At 34.0% G+C, this 17,145-nt stretch overlaps 1 protein-coding gene across 1 annotated transcript in view; it reads right to left on the reverse strand.

Moving 5' to 3' along the window:
- IQCM (IQ motif containing M) overlaps positions 1-17,145 on the reverse strand; it is a 490,160-nt gene that overhangs the window by 189,297 nt on the left and 283,718 nt on the right. The window lies entirely within an intron of this gene.

Below are 17,145 nucleotides of genomic sequence, written 5' to 3' on the forward strand. Positions count from 1 at the left end.
AGATTTGAGTGGGGACACAGCCAAACTGTAACACTATTATAAAATAGAAAGATTTAGTGGAAAAAAAAGAAATTCATTCTCTACAAACTATCTTGATATTAACTGCACTTTTAATGGAACTAGGAAGACTAATTCTCACATTTATATAGAAGTGAAGAAGTCCAAGAAGGGTGATATACCTGGCAGGGAAATTTCTACTATTTTTTTTTGCCTTAAGAATTTTAGTCAGTGACAGTGAAGTTATACGGATTATCTTTTAATCCATTCAAATCTAGTTCTTACTTAAAAACTCTAGGTACCTTAACTTTCTTAGAATCAAATTATTTGTTACTCACTGTACAACTTATTTAAATACATAAACAGGTTATGAGAATTTGGTTAAGAGCCACTAGTTAAATGTTTGTTTAATGTTAAATGTAAATCTCAATGCTAGAAAATATATACTGTAAATTGTGGGTGTACATTCAATTGTTTGCCTTTTCTGATTATTATTATGAATTAAATGCCACAAAAAAGAGAAAGAGAAGGTTCTGATATCTGCCTTTATAGGAAGACATTAATGCTGTTGGACATGACTATTGATGCACATGCTATACAAATATGCTTGTATGTGTGTATCTGTGTTTTCCTCAAAAGATGACAAGTGCATATGAAGAAGTATATGACAATCACGTTCTCTATATCCAGACTGCTGAATAACATCAGCCGAAAGGATGTTTGGTCCCTCATCATGCTAATAGTATATACATAGTGATATATAAGGAATCATTGACAAGAATATTTCTAAAGAAAACAAACTCAACAACTTTAAGGTAGGAACATGAGATATTTACATCAATGCCTGAAAAACTATGTCCCCAAGAAGCTTACTCCATAAATATCTCCTTTTATAAGTCAACATGGTTTATAAAAAACATAGCTACACCACTGTATTCCATGTTGATTTCAATGTGAAAACTTAATTTTAAATTTTGGAAATCAAAATACCAAAATGAAACTCTTATGGACCTATCATGGCTCTAGAGGTAAACCTTTTAAAAAAGCAAGTTTTAGCATAAACAATTGGCTTATGTTCTGCTAAACTGGCAACTCCCAGTAAGAGGCCTGCTTTTGCAAACCTGAATCATAAGCTTTCAATTCAATATCACTAATAATTTATATTGTGCATGATAGGCTTCACAGCATGGAAGCACCAAGTTGCCTTATTGAGCAAAGCATAATGTCTAATAAAAGCTTGATTCAGAAAAGCGAGAAAATGTTCATTGCTAAATGTGGCTTAAGCAAACTCAGTGAGAACTACAAAACATTATGACAGTGAAGAACTGAAAACTACCTTAAGTCTTTTAGAAGTTTTCACTTCACTGTAGTAATTTATAGGACTCTGGACCAAGATAAATGCCAGAAAAAAATAAAAATTTCTTAATATTATGTTTATGATGTTGGAATCATTATATTAAAAATTTGCATCATATCTTACTGCCTTGTACATTAAGAATTTGTGATACAATATTTTATGTTCCTTTCATGTATCAGAAACTTGTATAGCTAAGTTGTTCTCATCAGGGAGTTTATATTCCTGATATAGTAATTTAATCACATAAAACAAAGACCTGCTAATGGCTCTCTGCGTGTTAGGAGTACTGAGTGTGTAATCTTAATAAACAATGATCTAACAAAAGGAACCAAAAGCCTTGCTCTCTAACAGACTTACAAAAGTAATTATACCTTTATTGAAGTTACACCATTCTCAAGCTCCCGCCGTTCCTACTGTTTCTTAAAGATGGTTATTTTCAACTTAAAGAAAACAGACATATTTTAGAAGAATAACTATTGTTAAGTAATATTACAGAATTTAATCAGATTCTCTGTGCAGCTTATATAACAATGGTACAAATGTACCAAACCAAATAATAAGACTCAAAGCTTTAAAAAATACAGAATGGCAATTTAGAGTAACTTACTAATTGGAGTAACAACTCACATGGCTGTAGGATAAGACAGGAAAGTGTGGGGAAAGAAAAATTCTTTCACTAGCCATGATCATTCCCAGGGGATTTAATAGGCTTTGCACAGCTATTGCTAGGGTGAAAGCAGGCATTAACAGAGTTAAATAATGTAAAATGAGACCATATGTCAAGAACCATCTTTACAAAGTGCTAGGAAAGAGAGCAGGCAGATGAGTAGGAACAGCTGTTTGGATTAGGTAGCTAAAGAAGGTGATGACAGACAAATCTTCCAGGGTTGCTCTTTGCCCCTAGAATTTGGTCTCTTGTTTATCCAGGGGTATTCAGCTCTAGGAAAATAATTCAAATAGTTTCTACTGACAATATTGATTTATTTCCAAAATCTAATTTGCATTGTACATTTGAGAACGTCCATTTCCAGTAGGCAGATAATAGGTAAATAAGGGACATTTTTAACATAGACACTCCCCTATTCAGCGTTACCAGCTACCATGAAAATTCTAATCTGATTTGCACATTATCTCTCTTCCATGTGTTAAATTTTTGTTTTTATTTTCTTATCCAGTTAACTCATCTTACAATGATTAACTCAAATTCTACCGTCTATGTAAGGAACATATAATTAATACTCTATTATTTTAGCACTTGATACATGTATGAATATTTAAGCACTTGCAACATTGTATGTATGTAGTTATATGTCTGTATGTCTCTCCAGTTATTATGCAGTCTGAAATATCTGAACCACATTACTTTTCACAGCACATATTAAATATTCAAAAGATATTACATTTGTTGATTATATTTGCAAGCAATTTCATCAAAAAAGACTGTGGATTGCTTTAACCAAGGAAGGTATCCATTAGTATATTCTCATGAATTTCCTTTCACTTTGTGACTTATTCCTTAAATTATTAAAGAGAGAGGAGATGGTACATTTATCTCTCAGGTGGGTGAAAGCATTAAAGAGTACCTACTATCAGAAAAGTGGCAGTCTGCTACACAAGAGTTGTAGACACCACTGCCTAAAATCTTTACATAAATAAATCCTGGAACAGCCCATAGTCGGAAGGGATGAATCCATAGTTGTAACAATATAGTATCTAAAATTTCCATTACTCAGTAATAACAACAACAAAATGATACATGCCAAAAAATGGAAAAGCGTTAATAAAACCTGACTCTGAGTGAATTCAGAGGTTAGATTTAACAGACAAAGACCTCAAGGAAACTACTATAAATATGTTCTAATAATCAAATTACATTTATTTTAAGAATTAAAGAAAAATGTTATAAAATTAAAAATAGAAATTATAAAGAAAAATAGATTCAATAAAATGAAACTAAATGTATTCTAGAGTTGGAAAATAATATAATGAAATAAAAAAAAATTTACAAAGTGGCCTCAACCATAGGTGTAAAATGGCAGAAGAAAGAAATAGTGAATTTGAAGGTACATTAATAGACATTATCCAATTTGAACAACTAAACAAAGAAAGATTTAAAAATAAACAGCATCAGAAACCTCCAGGAAAATTTTACATGTACTAATATACATATAATGAGAGCTATCAAAGGAAAGAAGAGAGAAGAAAAAGTCAAGAAAAATATATTTGGCTGAAAATTGCCAAATTTGAAGAAAACCATTAATCTAAAAATCCAAGAAGTTCAATGAACCCCAAGTATGATAAACAAACACAAAGTGATCACATGTAAACACATCATAGCCAAAATGTTGAAAGACAAAAGCAAAGAGATAATCTTGAAAGTAGAAAGAGAAAAGTACTTCAACATACACAGGATAACAAAAATAAGATTATTTGCTGATTTCTCATCAGAACCAATGGTGGTCAGAAGACAGTGGAAGAATATATTCAAAATACTGACTGAAAATCAAAAAATTGTCAATCAAGAATTCTATATCCAGCAAAACTATTCTTAATGGAGGCAATAAAGACATTACCAGACATGAAGACATTAAACAAATACAGTACTAGAAGACCCTATCAGAACCAATCGTGGTCAGAAGTCAGTGGAAAGACATATTCAAAATACTGACTAAAAAATAACAAATTGGTAACCAAGAATTCTATGTCTAGCAAAACTATTCTTCAAGAATGAAGGTATAAAGACATTTCCAGATATAAAGATGTTAAATAAATACACGGCCAGAAGACCTACTGAAAAAGAAAAGACACCAGATGGTAACATATCCAGAGAAATAATGAAGAGTAAAGGAAATGGTAAAGTGTGTGTGTGTGTTTGCGTGTTTGTGTGTGTGTGTTTGCAATAGACATTTGCAGATATCTTTTAATTAAAACTAACATATATAACTGTATAAAAGATGTCTGCAAATGTCTTCTCTTAATTCCTTTCAAAAGTATATGATTACATAGAACATAATTATAAACCTAAATTTCCAGGCTTATAAATTTCAACTGGTATATATATATATATATATATGATAACAGCAGCACAAAGGTGAATAGATGACATAAAGTTGTATTGAAGTAAAGTGACTATGTCTAACCAGAATTATTTTAATATTTATCTAAACAATATTGTGATAAATTAAAATGCATATTGTAATATCTAGAGCAATCACTAAGAAAATAATTTTAAAAATATACTTGTAAAGTTTCTGATATAATTATAATGGTACAATAATAATATATGTACAAAATGCAAAAGAAGGAAGTAAAGGAGGAACATGGGGACCAAAGACACATGAATCATATGCAAAACAAACAGCAAAATGACAGACATAAATGTAGCATATCAATTATTATACCAAATATGAATGAATTAAAGACTCCAATCAAACAGCCCATATTTTTTAAAACAAGATCAAACTCTATGCTGTGCATAAGAAAAATACTCTATATTCAAATATGCAGATAGGCTATAAGAACATGAACTATAGACCAAAAAGTAAGAGCTAAGGCATTAAAATTCTTGAAAAAAATCATAGAAGGAAACCTTTATCTTGTTACAAGCAAAACCTTCTTAGTTATAACACCACAAGCATTCCCAAGAAAAGAAAAGAAAAACTGATGAATTAGACTTCATAAAAACTAAAAACCTTTGCTTTTCAGGCATGCCATTAAGAAAATAAAAAAATATTCTGCAGCCTGTGAAAAATGCTTGCAAATTATATATCTGATAAAGAATTTGTATCCAGAATAGAAAAAGTTAGTAATTTAATAATAAGAAAATAAAGCTCTCAATTGAAACAATATTCAAAAGTTCTGAATAGACTTCTCTAAATAAGATGAATAAAAATGTCTAAGATGCTCAACATCATTCATTATTTGGGAAATACAAATTAAAACCACAGTGAGATGTTCACAGCAGCATTATTCATAATAACAAAAAGGTGGAAACAACCCAAATGTCCATCAACTAATGAATAGATAAACAAAATCAGGCTTATTTATACAAAGAAATCTTATTCAGCAATAAGAAGGAATAAAGTACTAAAATATACTACAACATGGATAAACCTCAAAAACATTGTTGAAAGAAGCCAGTCATAGTAGACTATATATTGCATAATTCTATTTATGAGAAATTTTTTAAAATGACAAATCTATAAAGATAGAAGGCAGTCTAGTGGTCGTCTGGGACTGGGGATAAGAGTAGGGTATCAGCTACAAATGGTCATAAAATGATGTTTTGTGGTTATGAAAATCTTTACATTTATTCTAAAATGCTTATAGTTGCACACCTATGTACATTTACTAAAAATCATTCAACTGAATCCTTATAATGGATGAATTTTTAAGATGTAAATTATATCTCATTAGAAATCAAAAAAAAATTGGACAGGAGAGGTGGCTCATGCCTCTAATCCCAGCACTTTGGGAAGCCAAGGCAGGTGGATTATCAAAGGTCAGGAGTTTGAGAAATTAAAAAAAAAAAAAAAAAAAAAAAAAAAAAAAAAATTAGCGGGCATTTCTCAGCTACTTGGGAGGCTGAAGCAGGAGAATCACTTAAACCCAGGAGGTGGAGGTTGCAGTGAGCCGAGATCACACCACTGCCCTCCAGCCTGGGCAATAGAGCAAGGCTTTGTCTCAAAAAATGAAATAAAATAAAAAGAGAATCTTCATTGCATCTTGATTAAATTGACTTGTAAGTGTCAACAAGTCCAATGGATATGCCAGGTGTTATAGACTGAATTGTGTCTCCTCCCAAAATTAACCTGTTGAAGCTCTAACCCCTAATGTAACTCTATTTGGAGATATGATCTTTAAAGAGGACATTAAGGTTAAATGAGGTCATAAGGGTAGGTCCCTACATTAACAGGACAGGGATCCCTATAAAAGTGGAAAAGATACTGAGGTGAGCATGCCCAGAAGAAAGGCCATGTGAAGACGCAGCAAGAAAGGAGGCCAAGAAAAGAGGGCTTAAGTGAAACCAAGGCCTTAAGGGAAATCAAGGGAAACACTTGATCTTAGACTCCTAGTGTTTACAATTATGAGACAATTAATACGAATTGTTTAAGCCATCTAGTATGTGGTATTGTAGTGAACTAACTGCCAGGAAATGCCAAAGTTAATTGCAGGTCATCTGAACACCCCACAAGCTATGTCACGACATAAAAGACAATAGACTACATATTGTATTATTCTATTTACAATAAATTTTCAGAAATGATAAATCTATAGAGACAAAATGCAGATGAGTGGTTGGCTGGGGCTGACAGTAGTAACAGAGATTGACTTTCCTCCACTCTTATTTAGCAATAACCTCAGAAAAAAATGGAATGAAAAGTCAAATTGCCTGAAATTAAATTTCTGATGCATGAAGTCTGAAAATAAAAAGTAAGTCTTAAAGAGTGAGTTTGTGAGCTGGGATTTGCACCAGCAACATATGTACAGTGTGATCCTATTTTTATTCTATTAATAAAGAAGATAAATTGACAAACACATTTAACCAAATGTTAATTGGGGCACTTCTAAGATCCTTATAAGAACAGACTACCTATTCTGATCCCTAGTCAGGAGCCTCAGGCCATTCTCAAACATTAAGTTGTCAGTGTTCTTCATTTCACCTTTTGTTTTTAGTATGTATTTTCAAAATGTTTTACAATAAAAATGTGTTAAATTTTATTTTTAGAAGTTATTTAAAATAATGCTATCATAACGTATTACCTCTGATACATCTTCATTCTTTTGCTGTCAGTATTTTATAATCTAGATTCCTCTATTTTAAAATATCCTTTTAAATTCCTTCCTAGATAATTAAACTTTATGATTAGAGTGCCTGTTCATGTGAAAAACTTTTAAGAGAAAATCATTATACATTTCCCATTTAATAATAAAAAGCTATATATTGGTAAAGGAACAGAAAATGTAGCATTGTTGGCTTGTGGTGAACAAAGCTGTGGTCTGAGGAGCAGGATGCTCAGAAAAAAGTTATAGTTTGCCACTAACTAGTCAGAAAACTTAAAATGATTCACATAATATGTCAGGTTATAATTTGTTCAGATAATAGAATATTTCAGATTAAATAGAACATAAGTACCTTTCATGTTTTTTAAGATTTTTGTCTAGGGCTTCTCACTAAAAATGAACTTATCATTGTTGTTGAGTTTTTTCATTATTTTAATTGCAGAAAATGAACTAAAAGTTCTATTTATCTGTTGGAAAAATACTGGAAAACTTTCAAAGTTCACATTTATAAAGAATAGACAGATGTATGAGTAGATAATATATAACCACAATTTATTATTTTCTTTACTTTTAGATATGCTATTCTCTTATTATTAGTTTTATTTATTGGTATTTAAATAAATATCAAGTAATGGTTTTCATGTTTGCATATTCTGCAGCTTTTAAGATCTGCCTACACATGTAGCCTGAAGTTGCTTCATTCTCCCAAAGTAAGATTTTTAGACAAAAATCATGTCCTCAGTCACAATCTTTTTGTTACCATAGTGATAAGAATAAAGAATGAAAAAAAAAAAGCTAAAAATACCTGAAGACAGTTTTAGAAATGTGATCCACTTGGTGTCATACACTAAAGAAGTTAATCAATTGAATTAACTACATATATGTTAGGTGAAATATTCTACTGGATGAAAAAATGCGTGGGTTGCACATCTGGAGCTATTATACACAATCAAAGAAGACAGTATGAATGAAGATGACAGACAATCTAAAATACATAAAATATATTCTTTCAAAAATCAAACACATACCAGAAGCAAATAGGAATCCGTTATTTGAGCTCTATTTTTCATATCAATATTCTGTTTTGCTTTCATTATTTTAGAATATCTCCTCCATTTTAAATTAAATTTTCTTATGCACCAAAAAATGTTTTAGCTGGGTGGAGCAATATAATTAGACATATATTTAAAATTATGTTGGAGTGGCCCCTTTCTGTAAAGAAAAGTTTCCCAATCTTATGCATTATAATAAAAATATGCTTTTAAATTAACTTTTCTTTTGAAAATTCTAGTTTAAATAAGAATTTTAACAGACACAATCATTTACAGAAAAATCTAACATATTGCAAAGCATTAAGCTAGTCTGTGAAACATGAATAAAAGGCAGCTCTTGCTATCAAGACTGCTTTAATCATCCATCTAATTATGTTTTTATAACATTGATTTTTAAAATGTGTTCACATTGTAAAATGGAAAAAGCATTCACCTTAACTTGAAGAGACCAAGGTTAAAGTTCCATCTCTGTCAATGAGCTTAGAAATGTCTCTTTCCAAGCCTCAGTTCTCCCATCCATAAAATATGTATAAACAAGCATATCACCTTCTTTAGCACATAGATCATTATGATAATCAAGAGATTATATGGGTAGAAACCAATTGATGACATTCAATACAAAATCTCTTTTAAAATGAGTCATTATAAAATTTCATTTAATATTTTAACATTTTCAAAATAAAAATAATTATAAAAGTTTATTTTCATATTTAAGAATATGTAAGGATTATTTATGAATAATAATAGCAAACTTTTATTGAGTAATTACAATGGACCACGTATATTACATAATTATTTCATTTAAGCCTCACAACAATCCAGTGACTTAGATATTGTCTTCCTTTTATAGCTGAAAAAAGTAAGGTATAGGAGGAATAAATAACTTGTCCAAAGATAGCTAGAAAGTGGTAAAGCAGGCAATTAAGCCCAGGCAAGATAACCGCAGAGCTATGTTTTAAATCTAAGCCATTACGATATACTCTAAAATAATGAGTAGAGAAATATAACCCTATGAAACTGTTAATTTGAAAAAAATACATATTTTAGTTGCTGGCAAATGGCCAAATAGGAACAGCTCCAGTTTGCAGCTCTCAGTGAGATCAACACAGAAGGCAGGTGATATCTGCATTTCCAGCTGAGGTACCCAGTTCATGTCATTGGGACTGGTTGGAGAGTGGGTGCAGCCCATGGAGGGTGAGCTCAAGCAGGGAGGAGTGTTGCCTTACCTGGGAAGTGCAAGGGGTCGAGGGATTTCCCTCCCCTAGCCAAGGGAAGCCATGAGAGACAATACCAAGAAGAACAGTGCATTCTAGCCCAGATACTACGCTTTTCCCATGGTCTTCACAACCAGCAGACCAGGAGATTCCCTCTGGTGCCTATGCCACCAGAGCCCTGGGTTTCAAGCACAAAACTGGGCAGCCATTTGGGCAGATACCAAACTAGTGGCAGGAGTTTTTTGTTTGTTTGTTTGTTTGTTTTTCAAACCCCAGTAGCACCTGGAATGCCAGTGAGACAGAACCATTCACTCCTGGGAAAGGGGGCTGAAGCCAGGGAGCCAAGTGGTCTGGCTCGGGGGGGCTCACCCCCACGGAGCCCAGCAAACTAAGATCCAGAGGCTTAAAATTATAACTGACTGCACAGCAGTCTGAGGTCAAACTTGAACACTTGAACTTGGTGGCAGGGGGAGTCTGCCATTTCTGAGGCTTGAGTAGGTAGTTTTACTCTCACAGTGTAAGCCAAGTCATGGGGAAATTTGAACTGGGTGGAGCCCTCTGCAGCTCAGCAAGGCCACCACAGCCAAACTGCCTTTCTAGATTCCTCTTCTCTGGACAGGGCATCTCTGAAAAAAAGGCAGCAGTCCCATGGAAGGACTTACAGATAAAACCTCCATCTCCCTGGGACAGAGCACCTGGGGGAAGAAGTGGCTGTGGGCACAGCTTTAGCAGACTTAAAACTCCCTGCCTGACAGCTCTAAAGAGAGCAGCAGCAGATCTCCCACCACAGCATTCAACTCTGATAAGGGACAAACTGCCTCCTCAAGTAGATCCCTGACTCCTATGTATCCTGACTGGAAGACATCTCCCAATAGGGCCCCACAGAAACCTCATACAGGAGAGTTCTGGCTGGCATCTGGCGGGTGCTCCTCTGGGATGAAACTTCCAGAGGAAGAAACAGGCAGCAAGCAATCTTTGATGTTCTGTAGCCTCGGCTGATCATGCCCAGGCAAACAGGTTGGACCTTCAGCAAACTGCAGCAGACCTGCAGCAGAGGGTCCTGTTAGCAGGAAAACTAACAAACAGAAAGGAATAATATCAACATTAACAAAAAGGACGTCAACTCAGGGACCCCATCTAAAGGTCACCAACATCATAGGCCAAAGGTAGATAAATGCATGAAGATGGGGAGAAACCAGCAAAAAAAAAAAAAAAAAGATTGAAAATTCCAAAAACCAGAACACTACTGCTCCAAAGAATCACAACTCCTTGCCAGCAAGAGAAAATAACTGGACAGAGAATGAGTTGGATGAATTGACAGAAGAAAGCTTCAAAAGTGAATAATAACACACTTTCCAAGCTAAAGGAGCATATTCTAACCCAATTCAAGGAAGCTAAGAAACTGGAAAAATCGTTAGACAAATTGCTAACTAGAATAACCAATTTAGAGAAGAAAATAAATAGCCTGATGGACTGAAAAACACAGCATGAGAACTTGATGAAGCATTCACAAGTATCGATAGCCAAATCAATCAAGCGGAAGAAAGGATATCAGAGATTGAAGATCAATTAAATGAAATAAAGCAAGAAGACAAGATTAGAAAAAAGAGTGAAAAGAAACGAGCAAAGCTTCCAAGAAATATGGGACTATGTGAAAACACCAAATCCTTATTTGACTGGTGTACCTGAAAGTGACAGGTAGAATGGAACCAACAAAGATAAAAAACACTCTTCAGAATATAATCCAGGAGAACTTCCCCAACCTAGCAAGGCAGGCCAACATTAAATTCAGAATATACAGAAACACCACAAAGATCCTCCTTAAGAATAGCAACCCCAAGACAGATAATCGTCAGATTCACCAAGGTGGAAATGAATTAAAAAATGTTAAGGGCAGCCAGAGAGAAAGGTCAGGTTACCAACAACAGGAAGCCCATCAGACTAACAGCAGATCTCTCAGCAGAAACCCTACAAGCCAGAAGAGAGTGGGGGCCAATATTCAATATTCTTAAGGAAAAGAACTTTCAACCCAGAATTTCATATTCAACCAAACTAAGCTTTATAAATGAAGGAAAAATAAAATCCTCTACAGACAAGCACATCCTGAGAGATTTTGTCACCACCAGGCCTGCCTTACAAGAGCTCCTGAAGGAAGCACTAAACATGGAAAGAAACAACCAGTAGCAGCCACTGCAAAAACATTCCAAATTGTAAAGACATCAACATTATGAAGAAACTGCATCTTTTGCTAATGCTAGCAAAAGAACCAGCTAGCATCATAATGACAGGATCAAGTTTACACATAACAATATTAACCTTAAATGGAAACATGCTAAATGCCCCATTTAAAAGACAGAGACTGGTAAATTGGATAAAGACTGCTGCATTTAGGAGATTCATGTCACGTGCAAATACACACATAGGCTCAAAATAAAGAGATGAAGGAAGATTCACCAAGCAAATGAAAGCAAAAAAGAAAGCAGGGTTTGCAAGCCTAGTCTCTGAAAAAAACAGATTTTAAACCAACAAAGATCAAAAGAGACAAGGGCATTACAAATTGGTAAAGGGATCAATGCAACAAGAAGAGCTAACTATCCTAAATATGCACACAATACAAGAGCACCCAGATTCATAAAGCAAGTTCTTAGAGACCTACAAAGAGAATTGGACTCCCAAACAACAATAGTGGGAGACTTTAACACCCCACTGTCAATATTAGACAGATCAATGAGACAGGAAAGTAACAAGGATCCAGGATTTGAACTCAGCTTTGGACCAAGACAACCTAATAGACACCTACAAAACTCTCCATCTTAAATCAACAAAATATACATTCTTCTCAGCACCACATCACACTTATTCTAAAATTGACCATGTAATTGGAAATAAAACACTCCTCAGCAAATGCAAAAGAATGGGAAGCATAACAGTCTCTCAGATCACAGTTCAATGAAATTAGAACTCAGGATTAAGAAACTCACTCAAAGCCACACAACTACTTGGAAACTGAACAACCTGCTCCTGAATGACTACTGCGTAAATAATGAAATGAGGGCAGAAATAAGGATGTTATTTGAAGCCAATGAGAACAAAGACACAAGATACCAGAATCTTTGAGACACATTTAAAGCAGTGTGTAGAGGGAAATTTATAGCACTAAAGTTCCATAAGAGAAAATAGGAAAGATCTAAAATCAACACCCTAAGATCACAAATAAAAGAACTAGAGAAACAAGAGCAAACAAATTCAAAAGCTAGCAGAAGACAAGAAATAACTAAGATCAGAGCAGAACTGAAGGAGACAGAGACACACACAAAAATCCCTGCAAAAAAATCAGCGAATCCAGCAGCTGGTTTTTGAAAGGTCAACAAATAGACTGGTAGCAGACTAATAAAGAAGAAAATAGAGTAGTATAAAATACATACAATAAAAAATGATAAAGGGGATATCACCACTGATCTCACAGAAATATAAACTATCATCAGAGGACACCATAAACACCTCTACAAAAATAAAGTAAAAAATCTAGAAGAAATGCATAAATTCCTGGACACATACACCTACCGAAGTTTAAACCAGAAGAAGTCAAATCCCTAAACAGACTAATAACAAGTTTTGAAATTAAGGCAGCAATTAATAGCCTACCAACCAAAAAAGTCCAAGACCAGTGAGATTCACAGCTGACTTCAAACAGAGGTACAAACAGGAGCTGGTATCATTTCTTCTGAAACTATTCCAAACAATAGAAAAAAAGGGAATCCTTCCTAACTCATTTTATGAGGCCAGCATTATCTGATACAAAAACCTGGCAGAGATACAAAAAAAAGAAATTTCAGACAAATATTCCTGATGAAGATTGATGCAAAAATCCTCAATAAAATACTAAGAAACTAAATCCAGCAGCACATCAAAAAGATTATCCACTACGATTAAGTTGGCTCCACCCCTGGGATACAAGGCTGGTTCAACACATGCAAATCAATAAACATAATCCATCACAAAAACAGAATCAATGTCAAAAAACACCTTATTATCTCAATAGATGCAGAAAAGCTGAAAACAAAATTTAACAGCCCTTCATGTTAAAAACTCTAGTAAACAAAGTATCAATGGAATGTATCTCAAAATAATAAAAGCTATTTATGAAAAACCCACAGCCAATATACTGAATGGGCAAAAACTGGAAGCATTTCTTTTGAAAACTAGCACAAGACCAGGATGCCCTCTCTCACCACTCCTATTCAATATAGTATTGGAAGTTCTGGCCAGGGCAATCAGGCAAGAGACTGATAACAAATAAAGGGTATTCAAATGGGAAAAGAGAAAGTCAAATTGTCTCTATTTGCAAATGACATCATTGTATAGTTAGAGAGCCCCATCATCTCAGCCCAAAATCCCCTTAAACTGATAAGCAACTTCAGCTTAAGTCTCAAGATACAAAATCAATGTACACAATTTACAAGCAGTCCTATACACCAATAACAGAGAGACAAATCATTAGTGAACTCCCATTCACAATTGCTACAAAAAGAATAAAATACCTAGGAATACTTACAAGGGATGTGAAGGACCTCTTAAAGGAGAACTACGAACCACTGCCGAAGGCAATAAGAGAGGAGACAAATAAATGGATAAAAATTCCATGCTCATGGATAGAAAAAATCAACATCATGAAAATGGCCATACTGCCCAAAGTAATTTATAGATTCAGTGCTTTCCCCATCAAGCTACCATTGACTTTCTTCATAGAGTTGAAAAAAAAAAAAACTACTTAATTTCATACAGAACCAAAAAAGAGTCCATATAGCGAAGACAATCCTAAGCAAAAAGAACAAAGCTGGAGGCAACATGCTACCTGACTTCAAACTACACTACAAGGCTAGAATAACCAAAACAGCATGGTACTGATACCAAAACAGATATATACACCAATGGAACGGAACAGATGCCTCAGAAATAACAGCACATGTCTACAACCATCTGATCTTTGACAAACCTGATAAAAACAAGCAATGGGGAAAGGATTCCCTATTTAATAAATGATGTTGGGAAAACTGGCTAGCCATATGCAGAAAGCTGAAACTGGATCCCTTCCTTACATCTTATACAAAAATTAATTCAAGATGGATTAAACACTTAAACATAATACCTACCACAATTAAAACCCTAGAAGAGAACCTAGGCAATATCCTTCAGGACATAAGCATGGGCCAGGACTTCATGACTAAAACACCAAAAACAATGGCAACAAAAGCCAAAATAGACAAAAGGGATCCAATTAAAATAAGAGCTTCTGCATAGCAAAAGAAACTATCATCAGAGTGAGCAAACAACCTAGAGAATGAGAGAAAATTTTTATAATCTATCCATCTGACAAAGAGCTAATATCCAGAATCTATAAGGGGCTTAAACAAATACACAAGAAACAAACAAACAATCCCATCAAAAAGTAGCCAAAGGATATGAACAGTTCATTTTCTAAAGAAGACATTTATGCAGCCAACAAACATGAAAAAAGCTCATCATCACTGGTCATTAGAGAAATGCAAATGAAAACCACATTGAGATGCCATCTCATGCCAGTTAGAATGGCAATCATTAAAAAGTCAGGAAACAACAGATGCTGGTGAGGATGTGGAGAAATAGAAACACTTCTACACTGTTGGTGGGAGTGTAAATTCATTCACCTATATTAGTTCAATCATTGTGGAAGACAGTGCAGTGATTCCTCAAGGATCTAGAACTAGAAATACCATTTGACCTAGTAATCCCATTACCGTATAACCCAAAGGATTATAAATCATTCTACTATAAAGACACATGCACATGTATGTTTATTGCAGCACTGTTTACAATAGTGAAGACTTGGAACCAACCCAAATGCTCATCAGTGATAGACTGTGGCACATCCACCCCATGGAACACTATGCAGCCATAAAAAAGGATGAGTTCATGTCCTTTCAGGGACGTGGATGAAACTGGAAACCATAATTCTCAACAAACTAACACCAGAACAGAAAACCAAACACCACATGTTCTCACTCATAAGTGGTAGTTGAGCAATGAGAACACATGCACACGGGGAAGGAAACATCACACATTGGGGCCTGTCGGGGTATGGGGGGCTAGGGAAGAGATAGCATTTGGTAAAATACCTAATGTAGATGGCAAGTTGATGGATGCAGCAAACCACCATGACATGTGTATATCTATGTAACAAAACTGCACGTTCTGCACATGTATCCCAGAACTTAAAGTATAATAATAGTAATAAAATAATTCAACAGCAAAAAGAAGAAATAATCCACAAACACAATCAACAAAATGAAAAGAGAACCTACAGAATGGGAGAAAATATTTGCAAACCATATACCTGGTAAAGAATTAATATCCAAAATGATAAGCATACAACTTAATAGCAAAACCTCCCAAATAATTTAATTCAGAAATGGCCAACAAACCTCAATAAACATTTTTCTAAAGAAGATATGCAAATGGCCAAGAGGTATATGATCATCAGGGAAATGTAAGTCAAAATGCCAGTGAGATATTACCTCACACCTGGTATTATAACTATTATTAAAAAGACAAGGGACAGCAAGTATTGGCAAAGATGTGGAGAAAAGAGAATCCTTGTACACCGTTAATAGAATGTCGATTAGTATACCCATTATGTTAAACAATATGGAATTTCCATCAACAATTAAAAATAGAACTATCATAAGATTCAACAATCCTATTACTGGGTATATATCCAAATAAATGAAATTATTTTGTTAAAGAACTATCTGTGCCCTCACTGCAGCATTATTCACAATAGCCAAGATAAGAAATCAATGTAAGTGCTTATCAACAGATGAATGGATAAAGAAAATTTGGTATTATACACAATAGAATACTATTCAGCCTTTAAAACTAAGGAAATTTTGTCATTTGTTTTAATAAAGATGAGCTTGGAAGACATTATGTTAAGTTAAATAAGCCAGATATGGAAACGCAAATACTGTGTAGTCTCACTTATATGTGAAATCTATTAAAGTTAATATAAAAACATAGAATAGGATGGCAGTTGCCAGGGCTGAGGGTTGGAGGGAATTAAGGAGATGTTGGTCAAAACATACAAACATTCAGTTTGAAAGACAAATAAGTTCTAAGTATCTAATGTGCAGCATGGTGACTGTAGTGAATACTGTATTGATGACCTGAAATAGGATAGAAGAATAGATCTTACACATCCTCACCATGCACTCACACTTACACACACACTGTGACTACGGATGGTGATGGATATATGATTAATTTGGTTGTGGTAGTGATTACACAATGAATATGTATCTCAAATTATCACATTATATCTTTAATATAAACCATTTTAATTTGTCAATTATAAGTCAGTAAAGCTGGGAGGAAAAGAAAGAAAAGCTGAGAAGAATCTTAAAAAATTAAAGGAAAATTTATTGAGATTTTTTCATGCCTTTGTGACAATTTACATCCCCTTATTAGTCTTTAGTGAAGAGAGAAATCCTGCTCCAATTAAATTATTAGTATTTTTGTAAACAATATTTTTATATACTATTCAGAAATGATTTTCTGTGACAGTCTATTGTATTGAAATAGCTTACAATGTTTATATATTTTAACTGAATTATGTTCTCCAGTATCAAATCTAATTATCCAGGGGAAAGCCTCCTAGCGTCAGTATTTAAAATACAATAGTTTAAAATATACTCAGTTTGATGTA

This window comes from Cebus imitator, unplaced genomic scaffold, assembly GCF_001604975.1.
Source record: "Cebus imitator isolate Cc_AM_T3 unplaced genomic scaffold, Cebus_imitator-1.0 Scaffold4, whole genome shotgun sequence".
Lineage (NCBI taxonomy): Eukaryota > Metazoa > Chordata > Mammalia > Primates > Cebidae > Cebus > Cebus imitator.